Genomic DNA, 12,232 nt, shown 5'->3' with positions numbered 1-12,232 from the left:
TCTATGACGTAAAATACATTTAAAACATCATTGTAGAGTAACATAACCACTGAAGTGTAGCTTAGTCAAAAATAAGTAAATCCCACTCATTTCTTTTTACAATAATAAATAAAATGCTATAAAAATGTAATCTATAAAAAGATTTATTTTGCTTGAAAACAAACAAGTCTTTGCAAATTTGATGATTATATGCAATAACCAATGTTACATAATTAATTGCAAATTTTATATATTGTTGCTCAGATCTGACCATAAAAGTACTCAAAGCAGAGGTGAACAACTTTATATATATTATACATGTTGGACGTAATGTTTCATTGTTTGATATCCAGTTTGTGAAAAACCAGCAGCAAACCCCCAAAATAACCTAATCTTTCAGCAAAAGAAAATACAATTTTCAACTCCGGAAGGGTGGAGGTGGCAATCTTTCCTGTAAAAGTGTCCTAAACTATTTTTTTATGTGGAGACTGATAGAAATACAGAAAGCCTTGCCCATAATTTAATACCATTTGTTATGTAACTCATAATGAATATGATTTTAATTTCACAGTAAGAGAGTGGGTAATCGCATCATTAGTTGTACACGTATAATAATAAAAAAGAAAATTATTGCGAATGCATGTTGTGATTGAAATGAACTTCACTGACCAATCACAATTATGTGTCTTCTTGTGAAGTCTGTGGTTTTGAAATTTACCAGTAGCATCAGTAAATCTTCAGAGTAGTGTAATGCAGATGTGCAGTGTAAAAAAAAAAAAAAAAAAAAACCACACTACTTCCCAAGGACATATACACAGGAAATAAGCCTACATCTGTAAAAACATTACAGTTAAAGCAGTACGAGACACAAAAAGTGGTGCTCTGTCTGTAATAGAATAGTGCACAATGGTACTGATAGTCAATATAAACTTAATATATTGACATTAAAATTTAACAGGCTACAAAAAATAAAAGATGCAAAAATCCCTGTTCCATGTGTCTCATGTATTAAATTTACTTTGCATATTTGCTTTGTACTATGCACACTAAATTTATATAGTAGAAAAATGTAATTATCATAGACACTGATCATAAATACTGTTTTACCTACATTAAAAGTCTCCTGTTATCACCAACACTTTCATGTCCACTTTCATTTATTGCAAAGTCTTATGTGCAAAATCACGTTCTAAAGGCATCTCTACTCAGAGGGAGAATGAGATTGATTTGCTGTCAGGTCATTAATCAAGAAATTCTGTTTTCCAGAACACACCACAGCATATGAGGATAGCTGCAATGGACTACACTTCCCAATATCATGTTCACATTCACCAGAATTATAACCACACACCCCTGGACACAATCATAATAAAAAAAATATGCATAGTCCCATTTCCACACCAACTGTTTGAAAAAGAGCTCAGTGTGTACATGCCTGACTTACCATCCCTTAATCTTATTTAAAACCTTAGTTTGCTTCCTTGTTTTGTGATTTTGTTAAAAGTTACTGATATTCGAAAAAACATCTGTGTTATTTTTCTGACCACATTTCTTGAACATTGCATTTTATTTTTTATTAGGATTTGCCAACCTCATTAATACAACTTATAACTCCTTTTGAATCTGACCATTCCTCCATCTTCTGCAGTTGCTAAACTGCACAGCTTTACTAATAACTGATATTGTAGTTTTGGATATGTTCATGTACATAAGGTATATGCAGCATCTCAACAGCTGTCATTTACATCTGTGCAGCAACACAACCAACCTGTAAACAGATCTACCTATAATAGTATCTTTCAACCACTCTAGCACACAAATGGAAATTATCCAATTACATTTACTTTGTCCAAAAATGTTGTTACAGGGAGCTCTGGCAGTGTGTCAGAGGTTTTTGCAAACCCAAGTGCAGGCACCTCAGGAATATTAAAATCAAAGTGCAAAAAATAAATGTATATTATATATATACAAAGAAACTCTGAAAATTTCTTAGGAATAGAAAAAAAACTCTAAATAGAGAAAGCAGCAAGGCAAAAATAAACGCAAAAACAATGACTTACACTGGGCAACTGGAGTAAAGACAGGAGCCAAAAAACAAAAAAAAAAAAATACCACACTGAGGGAAAAAACAGACCACACAATGTCCACAAGCAAGAAACTCAGACAAAAGGGTGAAAAATACACAAGGGGGTAATAGGACACAGGTGGAAGCACTAGAAACTAATTAGGGACTCTGTATCAAAATTGCGACATCTGGTGGTAAAAACATGAAACAGAAAAAACAACAACAACAAAAACAACAAATGGGCAGAAACTTAGCCAGAAACCGCCCAGATCTGAACACCCCGATTCTGTCATGCTGGGTGTGTGTAAGGGGTGAAGCAATTTAACAGTGCCATGGTCCCAAGCAAGCTTGAAAACCATCTCCACATAAAACACCTATCACTTCACTGACATTTTTGTACGCCTTTTTTTATACTTAGAAACAGGCAACGTAAAAAAAATTTTAAAAATAAAAACCCTTCCAAGCTACCTAATGGCTAAACTTGTATTAAAATCTAAATAGATTAAATTGTTGTTATATATACTGTATTAGATTTGTGTCATTTTGTACAAATTTTGGTTGGTAGTCTGTCATGGGATTTTTTCAATGCTAAAAATGTGCCATGCCTCAGAAAGGTTGAAAAACACTGACCTATAAGATGTTTGAATAGATCTGCTGGCCTGTTTGCGTTTTCATTGCTGCCCTGAGAGAAAATTGATTTTCTTTGAGAATAAATTGTAAGTATTGTGGCAGAATAACAATCTATTCCAAAGACTGACAAATACAACGTAAGAGTTATTTTGTTTCTGTTTGATGGTTATCTTGTATATTGATTGGCCAAAATAAGCAATGAATCTTACGTAGATAACATCTACAGTTTTATATACTTAGTTTAAAACAAGCTACAGTTTTTATATTTTCTTTTGTTCTCAGAGTTTTTGTAACTCCTTAAATAGTCAAACCAACAAAACATAAAAGTTATAAAGATAAAGATTATGAGTGAATGTTATAGTAGGAGTGTAAAACACCTCTGAGTCAGTGCAAAGGAAAGCATGGAAATATTGGTTAAAGAAAAATAGACTGATATTTAAAGTTCGTACTGGTTCTCCTCAAAAAGCATCTGTGGAAGTGACAATAATAGCCCAATAAAAGCACATATTTAGACAGTAATGTATTCTGCTTAAGTTTCAGTGAATTGCGATCTTGGCACGGAAACACACAAATCAAACTGCATCTGTCCACCAGACACTACTTACATGTGGTATTAGGAGCTCAGTTTGGTTGTGGTCAAACAACACAAGAAGACTTGGTATAACACAGTGTGCCCTTGGTTTTGTTTAGTTTAATTTTGTTGGCATAAATCATGATGACTGTCTGGATGTTAATCCATGTCTCAAAATGTGGAAGAGCTTTAAAATGATTTCAGGAGTGTGTTGACTGTAATAACCACCTGTTTAGAGTTTTGCATGTATTTTTCCATGTTCACTTGGGTCATCTGGGTTCCCTAATTTCCTTACACCGTCCAACAATCTACTGTATGTGTTTATGTTTGTACGCATGGTGTGCTGTGATGACTGAAGAAAAAAGAATGATTTAAGTCAACAGAATATTATTATGTATGTACTATATATGTATAGCAGAGGTTTTGTTCACAAAGCGCTGGTGTGGCTTCAGGTTTAGTTTTTTTATTCAGCCAACCAAGTCACCCCTGTTTCCACTTGTTAATCAGTTCATCTTGGGCTCCAATCAAATATCAAATGTGCCTCTTATTTGACTAGAATGAAAGCCTATAGGCATGTGAGACGTTTACACTACATTTCATTCAATAACATTCAATAACTACATTACATTTAATTTCAATAAAACACTGAACTTATGCTTCAGCACCACCCCCCTTGGGAAGATCAGATCACAACCTAATTCATCTCCAAGCTGTGTCCAAACCCCTTATATGCAGGCAACCAGCTGTCTCCCGCACAGTGAGGACATGGTCTGATGAGACCAGTGAGGCTCTAAAAGACTGTTTTGATACAACTGTGTGGGAGGAAGTGTGCAGTCCACATGGGGAGGATATTGACAATTTAACAGACTGTATTACTGATTATATCAACTCTGTGTGGAGGATACTGCAGGTTCTCTGATGACTCTGCCATCGTCGGCCTGATCACAGCTGATGATGACAGGGAGAACAGAGGACTGATTCAGGACTTTGTGGACTGGTGCCAATGGAGCTGCCTCTATATAAATCTGGGGAAGACCAAAGAACTGGTGGTGGAATTTCGCAGGCACAAACACTTTCACCAGTGAACATTCATGGAAAGGACATTGAGTGAGTGGACTCTTATAAATACTTGGGTGTTTATCTGAGAAGCAAACTGGACTGGACAGATAATACAGAAGCAATTTATAAGAAAGGACAGAGCAGACTCTTTCTGCTAAGGAGTCTATGGTCTTTTGGTGTGCAAAGAGCACTACTGAAGAACTCCATGGTGGCCTCAGCCATTTCTATGGAGTGCAGCATAGGTGCAGCAGCATCTCTACTAAAGGCAGGAAGAGACTGGACAAGTTGATCAGGAAGGCCAGCTCAGTCCTGGGAATGCCCTTTGACACAATACAGGAAGCGGTAGAAAGGAGGATGGTAGCTAAGCTAACATCATTTCTGAAGAACGACACTCACCCCCTTTATGAAACAGTTTAATCTTTGCAGCTCCTTCAGTGTCAGACTGTTACAGTGTCTGAATAAGCGATACCGAAGGTCTTTTCTTCCTGCTGCTATTAGACTTTACAATCAGAGGTGTCAGTGAACCAGTCATCATCATGCACATTGTAATACTGTTTTTAAAACTGTGCAATAACAGTAATTACAATTTTTGTGCAATAGTGACTGTGCAATAAAAACAATGTAAACTGTGCAATAATACCATGGTGCAATTTGTTTGATAGTGTAAGTACTACTACTGTTATTGTGTTTTGTAATTATATACTGTACTGTATATATTTTGTATTGTGTTTCTGCTTAACATTCTTTCTTTGCTGCTCTAACATGAACATTTCCCCACTGTGAGAATTTACAGTGACTGCAAATTCATGTGCAGCATATAATTAGTGATGAGTTCTTGAATCTTACAAAACAAATTCTGAGGGTGCCATGCAGTTGTTCTTTTGTTTAATAAGTAAAACAAATATTTGGAAGTCATGTAGAACCAGTGATCACAATAATCAAATTTGTTGAAGGCTTTGAAGAAATAGATGGAAAGAGACTGGGGAAAATAACTAAGTTCACAAATTCACGAGCGGGAGGTCGATAAACAGAGAGATATACGGTCCTCTTGGGGCCCAAATAACCAGGGAAGCTGAAAAACAGTGAAGCTGAGAAGCATGCTGTCTTCCTGTCATAGTTGTTTAGATATTGGCAAATCTCCTTTAAACAGAGGTGGTTTTTGTGAGAGGGAAAAGCTTAACATGTTCCTTGTTGTGTTGTTCTCCAAACAAACTGTGGCATTTTGAGAAGAAGTCAGAACCTCAGCATGTGGCCAACATAAACATTTCCCAAATAAGCCAGAGTCAAAAAAAAGGGAGGACATATAATGAACTCAGGAGTGTGTGTGTGTGTGTGTGTGTGTGTGTGTGTGTGTGTGTGTGTGTGTGTGTGTGTGTGTGTGTGTGTGTGTGTTCGTGTGTGTGTTCGTGTGTAAGAGAGAGAGCTGGACCAGGTGGCTGACGAAGACAAAGGTCAGGTAGAAGTCAAAAGAATTTTGTTTTATTCTGGGTTTTTTGTTGCTTTTTTTTATTTGTTTAAACTTAGAACAGCTTCCTTTTCTTACATTACAGAATCATCTTCATGCAAATCTAGGACTAAAACTGCCCATGATTTTAAAGTGAAGTCTACAGTTATTTACACTGTTCATGGTCAAAAAATATATAAAAATTATAATTTACAATTAGTGAATAAACTTGATTCGCTTTAAACTATTAATGCATGCACAAGTAATATAATTATATGCAATTAAAATTAATACAATTTCAAGAAATAATTGTTATAAAGCGTTATACTGCAATGTCTAACAAGACACCGGAGTCATCGAAGACACTTATTGAAGCATCTTGGACCGTCCACAATGCAGAACATTTCAAGCCTTTATATTTTTGACTCGGACAGGAAGAGTTTCCTCTTCTTTCCTGACCATAGGCATTCATTAGGGTTCAAATCTAACATTGTTGTTCTTTACACAGAAACAGTTACAGTCAAGCCCTAATCTAAGGATGAGGACAGCTGTGTTTGGGCTTGCTAGTTGTTAATTGCAAAAAAATTATAAAAAGCTTAGCAGTGTCGTAGCACAATTTTACAGTGAATATACAATGTTTTTTTCTTTGTATGGTCTCTCTTTTTTAAATAAACATGCTGACTCTGTGCATGACCACAGGAGTTAATGTTTTAAAGCGTTTGAACATTTTGAACACATATGATATCCAAATAGTGCAGTCCTATGTAAATATTTGTTCATGAGGCTGCTGAAAGAAGACTTCTAACTGCTATATTGTCAGCCAACACTATATTCAGCAGAAAGTATTAACTGAAAAAAAACATTTGGCCACAAATATGAACAATACTCCCAAAGACCAAAAAGAGTGGAATTTGGATATATCCACATAATATGCTGAACATATATTCCACTCACAAGGGGTTTGCAAAACCTCATTTTTATTTAACAGACTTTATATTAATGAAGTTGGTGTAAATGATGCAAAACATGTTGGTGTATGCATGTGCAGACAAGTCATAAAATACATCAAACAATATCATTAGACACACTCTCTGTTTTTGGATATCTGTAAAATATCTTGTTTCACTAATTCATGGTTGACTAAACAACAAAATCTCCTCCATGACATACTGTTGGAAAAATACTTCTGCACAGAGTCAGTGCATTGAATCTTATAGTGAAATGGAAAGGGGAGACCTGCTGGAACAAGATCTGTACACAAATTTTCCCCCTTAACACTCGTTACTGCACAGCTGCACTGGTTTGTGCTTTTAGGCAATAGTAATGGCAGCGTTTGTGGAACTTTCTGAATACAGAGTCTGTTCCTCTGATGGAAAACATAAAATAGTTATTTTCAAGCCAAATAACTAAAGCCATTTGTTCAGTACTTGCATATATAGAAAACCATATGTAGAAATCCATTCACATACAAACTTCTAATTAATGGGAAAAAAATAAATACTGCTGGAAAAATAAATATCAACCAGTGTAGGCACTCATAATACAGCCCCTTTATTTAGGTATTTGCCCAACTGTCTATGCCAAGTGAAAAAATAAGCACACCTACAATGAACTCAATGCATACTTAATATTTTATGCTCAGAAAAAGACAATTTGGGTATGTCAAACAAGTCAGGAGTGCGAGGAAATAAAACAGTGAGGAAAGCGGACTAAATTACATTTTGTTAGTCTGAAGAATATTTCAGATTAGATTAAACCAATTCTACTGTAAACTAACAAGACAAGACTTCTGGGAAGTGTTTTTTTGTAAATTTTTTTTTTTGCTTTTAAAGGGCCAATTCCATAATGTGACGAGATGTATGCAAGGCTACTTTTTACTCCAGAAGGAATTCCCCCCACAGGTGTGTCGTCTTTTAAAGCTAAATTAAAGACCAAAATTAAAGAAGGCTAAATATAAAAGCTCACACCGTGTGGATCTATAGTGACCAGTGCTTTCCGATCTTCAGATTAAACACCACTATTCAATTGCATGCCAACTTTAAAGAGTCTGATCCAGAATTACAGATTTGGAAAAAAAACATCAGATTATTGCTGTAGACATCTTTCATATATTATCAAGTTACAAGAAGCTTCTGTGCCAAAACAGCCTTTCAATTAATCAACAGTTATATCTGAGTCACCATGCAGCCTAAAATGTATTAATGCTGTGAATTTGTAGCCTGTGTGTGAGACTGTTAATTAAAGTGCCCATCTGTTCAGTTTGCTTAAATTCAATTTATTTTTATGTGTATAGTGCTTTTAACAATTGACAATGTTACCAAGCAGCTTTACAGAAATAAATAGATAAAACTATTTATCTAAGGTTAGGTTTCCAAAAATGTCAAAAATAAAAAAAATTATAACAATTATTCAAACCATTTTATTTATTTATTTATTTATTTATTTATTTATTTATTTATTTTAATTACTGGTTGACTAGTAATAATGAGTTTTCATGCAACCCATATTTCCAAGTAAAACTTCCTTAGGTAATATATGATTACAAAGAAAGTTTTGGAAAAACTTGCTTGAGAGCAGCAAGCCTCACCTAACAACACTATAAATAAGATTTCTGAACAAACAAATCTTTTCATAAAAAAACTATCAAATTGTTTGTTCAGGAAGCAACTAAATGCAATTTCAGTCTTCTGTGAGGATAAACATATGGCATGCATGCTGAGACCACATGCTGGAACCTGGTAGTAGATAAAAGGATGGAAAGGTACAGAAAAAAAAAAAAAAAAAAAAAGTATGGGGGAATGTACGGAGGAGTTTACAGGAAGTCAAGGATGTCTAAAGTTAGAAACAATAGGGCTGTAGTTCTTGAAATAGTAGTAGTAGATGAACAGCAGAGAACATCCTGCTTCACAACACATTTAATTTACGTGATGGTGGAGCTTAAGCAGGATATGCTACCAATAAAATGTACAGTCCCAAAATATTTAAATGTTTTCATGATGTGAGAATAGCAATTGTGTTTGTTTTCGAAGAAAGTCGTTAGTTTCAATACAGGTTTACTGCTATACTGTTTTCAATAACAATGGTAAATACAGCAGATATCTGACATTGATTCTGTTATTAAGAGAGAAACTAAAGAGAAACTGGGAAATCTGAAAATTTTTTGAAAGTGTATTTAATGTTCAAGTCTAAAAATATTTAAGGCATCAGAAAGACTGCTGTATTTGTTCTTTTACCTTTTGAAAGTTCTGAAATTCAAAATATCCCAGCAACAATACTAGAACTAACTCATTTCCTACTGTGCTCTATTAACTCTAGACTCAGATATTTCTTTGCTTATTATGAGCCTCTCGATGGTGGTTGACCTTCTTTTCCAGCTCTTATAGGACCAGATCTAAAGTGAGTCCAGGAAATTAAACAAGAATAAAAAGTGACAGGTCAACATAGTCTATCATCATTTATAGTGGAAGGGGCTTGGCCTCACCATTTTCAGGCATGATAATACCCTATTCTCACAGTTCTAAGCTGTTCCCCCACCTGAATCATATCAAATGCACAAGTGTAATTGTGGCTGAATGTTCCACTTCTTGCAAACACAAAGGCATGCGTGTGTTCCTGCCATGTTTCTGAGTTTCTGAATAATCTGTTTAAAACAACACTGCCATTTTTTAAAAGAAGAACCATATCTGGTTCCAACTTCTAACCATTCTAACCATTCAGTAAAAAAGTGTAAGCACACACTAAGCCGATTTGTTAAAATGTTTTTAAAAAACAACTATATAGCCTAGCATTCTACCAAACAGCTTTTCCCTAAGTTGGATAACATTACATTTTCTAAATTACTGTTGATAATTGAGGTGGTGCTCACTTGGATAGTTAATATTATTGTACAAGAAAGAAAAAATTCTGATCAGTTCTCAATTGAAGACTGCAAATTGTAAAGATATTACTTGTGTATGTTTTCTTTTTAAATAGATGACTCATTTACTCTAGCTTGAGTAATTATATTGATGACAACAGTTTTTTATAAGTGAATTAATACAGTAGCACTTACTCAGATCATTGTGTTTTGAAATGACAACAGAGAGTTTTTTCACTTACAGTGATGTAGAAATCCATTCACATACAAACTTCTAATTAATGGGAAAAAAATAAATACTGCTTGAAAAATAACTATCACCCAGTGTAGGCACTCATAATACAGCCCTTTATTTAGGTATTTGCCCAAATGTCTATGCAAAGTGAAAAAATAAGCACACCTACAATGAACTCAATGCATACTTAATATTTTATGCTCAGAAAAAGACAATTTGGGTATGTCAAACAAGTCAGGACTGCGAGGAAATAAAACAGTGAGGCAAACAGTAAGGAAAGCGGACTAAATTACATTTTGTTAGTCTGAAGAATATTTCAGATTAGATTAAACCAATTCTACTGTAAACTAACAAGACAAGACTTCTGGGAAGTGGGATTTTTTTTGTGATTTCTTTTTTGCTTTTAAAGGGCCGATTCCATAATGTGACGAGATGTATGCAAGGCTATTTTTTACTCCAGAAGGAATTCCCCCCACAGGTGTGTCGTCTTTTAAAGCTAAATGAAAGACCAAAATTATAGAAGGCTAAATAAAAAAGCTCACACCGTGTGGATCTATAGTGACCAGTGCTTTCCGATCTTCAGATTAAACACCACTATTCAATTCTAATCAACTAATTAATAGTTACATCAGATGCATGCCAACTTTAAAGAGTCTAATCCAGAATTACAGATTTTTTACAGATTATTGCTGTAGACACCACATCTTTCATATGTTATTAAGTTACTTAACAGATTTGAGCCTGTTAATTAAAGTGCTTATGTGTTCAGTTTACTTAAATTCAATTCATTTTCATGTGTATAGTGATTTTAACAATTGACAATGTTACTAAGCAGCTTTACAGAAATAAATAGATAAAACTATTTCTCTAAGTTTAGGTTTCCAAAAATGTCTTACATGACAAAATTTTTTTTTAAGTGAATTAATACAGTAGCACTTATTCAGATCATTGTGTTTTATATTCTTTCCAAAGGTTATGACATGCTAGCTAGTTTATTTCATTGAAATGACAACAGAGTGTTTTTTTCACTTACAGTGAGATGACCAAAAATAGAATTTATTGATGGAAGCTGTTCTGACGTTTGTTCATTACACATCCTCTCAAACACTTGGACTGTTTTAGAAAACACACAATCCCTCTAATCTTGTATACAATTTTGGAAAATATCCAAAATTTTTCTATAGTGAGTCAGCACTTCAGAAACAGGACTCATCTCACTGACATACTTAAGAGGTTACTTGAACATAAATAATAAATTGACAAATATTTTATAAATAGTTCTTATAATCCAGCTGCTTTGACAATTTTTAACCATGACTACTAACTTGAATTGATTATGTCTGTTAAAATATACAGTATTATAGTTATTTTTACTGATTTAATACAACTTTTACAAGGTCATCTACATTTCCAAATGTTCAAGACAGTAACTGTTTTTAGAGATATTCTGCTCTGCTGTTAAATGTGTCCTTGTGGATTTACACTATATGGTCTCTTTCAGCCATATGCGGATCTTCCACAAAACTGCAAACAAAATTAATGCAGTGATATTAAATTTTCTCTTTACTTGAACTAGGAGAACAAAACCTGTTCTGGCTTCCTTTGTACTTAGCCAGCTCCATGCAGATATGTTTTACAAGGGTTGGAATCGAAGAGGTCTACGCTATTAAACACCTTCCAGATTAATTGGAAATGAAATACCTGGCTTTGCTATGTTGGTTACTCCTGATCTAGAGTGTTTTGGTGAACTGCCTTTTATTTATGCTGTCTTGTCAAAGTTCCCACTTACTCCCTGATTGCACAGTATAGTGACTAAACATTTAAACAATGAGAATGCTCCACAATCTGTATTTTCTCTCTTCCTGTCACCCCCCTTCTCTCCTTGTCTCTCCTTTACTTACACTCTCTCTCTCTCTCTCTCTCTCTCTCTCTCTCTCTCTCTCTCGCTCTCTCTCTCTTGCTCTCAGACACCCTACTTCTGGATAGAGTTCTCTTCAATTGGAGACTACTTTGTGCAGCTGGGGATGCTTTCAAATCTCCAGCCCAAAGATCCATGAAGTTACTAAGAAACTCAAGAATTTGTGGATGAATTTGGACTGTAATTAATATCATCATTATCTATTAATATAGATTTTCCTTGCCACATACACCACTGGCTTGCTCAAACAATCATGAGGAACAAACTTATGTAAACGTATACATTCTTATATACAACCTTATAACCGCTTTAAGCAGCTTTGAGACAATCTCCATTGTAAAATATGTTATACAAATAAAAATGTATTGAATTGAATTGCATTGAATGTACTCTTTTAGAGTGTGGTGTGAGTCTGCATTTATTGGATCTGTTCATCACTGTGAATTTTATTATTGTTTTTTCATGCTCTCCTGCA

General features: G+C 34.5%; 1 long non-coding RNA gene across 1 annotated transcript; it reads left to right on the top strand.

Annotated features, from left to right (window-relative positions):
- Positions 1 to 5,656: 5,656 nt before the first annotated feature.
- On the top strand, positions 5,657 to 12,075 carry LOC124396517. The gene is made up of 3 exons (XR_006927788.1): positions 5,657 to 5,755; positions 7,581 to 7,649; positions 11,807 to 12,075. It is a non-coding gene; the product is annotated as an uncharacterized LOC124396517 (long non-coding RNA).
- The last annotated feature ends 157 nt before the right edge of the window (positions 12,076 to 12,232 follow it).

Source organism: Silurus meridionalis, chromosome 14 (assembly GCF_014805685.1).
Source record: "Silurus meridionalis isolate SWU-2019-XX chromosome 14, ASM1480568v1, whole genome shotgun sequence".
Lineage (NCBI taxonomy): Eukaryota > Metazoa > Chordata > Actinopteri > Siluriformes > Siluridae > Silurus > Silurus meridionalis.
Note: the sequence above shows the minus strand (reverse complement) of the source record. Positions and strands in the feature narration are given on the sequence as shown.